The 1969-nt window shown below is 39.0% G+C and overlaps 1 protein-coding gene across 1 annotated transcript in view; it reads right to left on the bottom strand.

The window, feature by feature from the left end:
- NDUFAF2 (NADH dehydrogenase (ubiquinone) complex I, assembly factor 2) overlaps nucleotides 1–1969 on the bottom strand; it is a 245100-nt gene that overhangs the window by 171140 nt on the left and 71991 nt on the right. The window lies entirely within an intron of this gene.

Raw genomic sequence — 1969 nt, 5'->3', positions numbered from 1 at the left:
AGGCAGGCAGATCACCTGAGGTGAGGAGTTCAAGACCAGCCTGGCCAATATGGCAAAACTCTGTCTTTACTAAAAATACAAAAGTTAGCTGGGTGTGGTGGCATGCACCTGTAATCCCAGCTATTTTGGAGGCTGAGGCAGAAGAATCGCTTGAACCTGGGAGGCAGAGGTTGCAGTGAGCTGAGATCACGCCACTGCACTCCAGCCTTGGCCACAGAGCAAGACTCCGTCTCAGAACAAACAAACAAACAAAAAAACCCACCACCAACAAAAACACTAAGGGTAAAGAAAGGATCTTAAAAACAACCAGCAAAGGATAGGTCAGATTATCTACAAAGAAACGATAATAAAGGTAGATGTCTCATATGCAAGAACAAATGCTAGAAAACCACAGAATAATGTCCTGAAAGAGCTAAGGAAATATAAGCATTAGCCAAGAATTCTATACCCCATTAAACCACCATTCAGGTCTGAGAGGAAAACAGACATTCTCAGACAAATAAAAACTGAGAATTTATTTCTCCCAGTCTCTTGGGAAATATATGTGTAAAGAAAGGAGAATGGAATGCAAGAATACATTAGGAGAAAAGATATTGGTAAACACATTAGAAAGTTAAATAAGTACAAAATACTAATAGTAACAGAAAAACTAAGTAACTTGGAAAGAGTCATAGTTAACATTTTTGTCAATTTGGTTGGGTCATGGTACCCAGATTCCTGGCCAAACGTTATTCAGATGTTTCTGTAAAGGTGTTTTCTAGATGAGGTTGACATTTTAATTAGTAGACTTTGAGTAAAGCAGATTAACCTCCATAATGTGAATAGGCTTCATCTAACCAATTGAAGGCCATAAGAGAACAAAGACAGGACAACCTCTTCTGAACAAGAAGGAATTTTGCCAACATAATGTCTTTAGAACCACTATTTTTCCCTGGGTCTCTTACCCGCCAGCCTATCTTGCAGATTGTGGACTTACCAAGCTTCCACAATCACAATTCCTTAAAATAAATCTCACTCTCACTTGTTGGTTCTGTTTCTCTAGAGAAGCCTCACTAATGCAGAAGGCATTTAGAAACAAAGGGAAACTAAAATGCTAAACAATACAAGCAAGGAAAGTACAAATGAGCATGGTATGCAAAGGTAAAAAGGTATACTATTAAATACTGTTAAACACATAAATAATATCAATACCGAGGAAAAGAAAAAGAATGTATAACATCCAAAACAGTGGAGTGGGAAAGGTGCGGGAAGGAAAACAATATGAATAATGTGAATAGACAGAATAAGGGCCTCCTAAAGATGTCTATGTACTAATTCCTGGAACCTGTGACTGTTACCTTACATGGCAAAAATGACTTTGTATATGTGACCAAATTAAGTGCCTTGAGATGAAGAAATCATCCTGAATTACCTGGGTGGACTCAATGTAATCACAAGAGTCCTTATAGAAGGAGACAGAAGGGTCAGAGTTACAGGAAATGTGAGGGCAGAGCAGAGGTCTGAGAGTCAGCAACAGAGCTATCTGAAGACGGACAAAGGGATCACAAGCCAAGGAATGCCAAGTAGGCTCTAGAAGCTAGAAAAGGGGGAAAAAACAGATTATCTTCTAGATCCTCAAGAAGAAACACAGCCCTGTCAATAACTTGATTTTATCCCAGAGGGACTAATTTTGGCTATCTGACCTCTAGAATTGTAAGATAATAAATCTGTGTTGTTTTAAGCCACTAAATTTGCAGTAATTTCTGATAGCAGCAACAGGAAATTAATACTATGCCACAAAGTTAGAAATGAGAAACCAGGAATAAGAGTAGCACCAGATAAAGTTTCCTAACATATTTGGAAACTTTTTTAAAAACAAAAAAAAAAGGGCTGCACCACGGTGGCTCATGCCTGTAATTCCAGCACTCTGGGAGGCCGAGGCGGATCATGAGGTCAGGAGTTTGAGACCAGCCTGACCAATATGGTGAAA

The sequence above is a fragment of the Mandrillus leucophaeus genome, unplaced genomic scaffold (genome assembly GCF_000951045.1).
Source record: "Mandrillus leucophaeus isolate KB7577 unplaced genomic scaffold, Mleu.le_1.0 Scaffold403, whole genome shotgun sequence".
NCBI lineage: Eukaryota > Metazoa > Chordata > Mammalia > Primates > Cercopithecidae > Mandrillus > Mandrillus leucophaeus.
The sequence above is the reverse complement of the archived record's forward strand: the minus strand, read 5'-3'. Positions and strand labels throughout refer to the sequence as shown.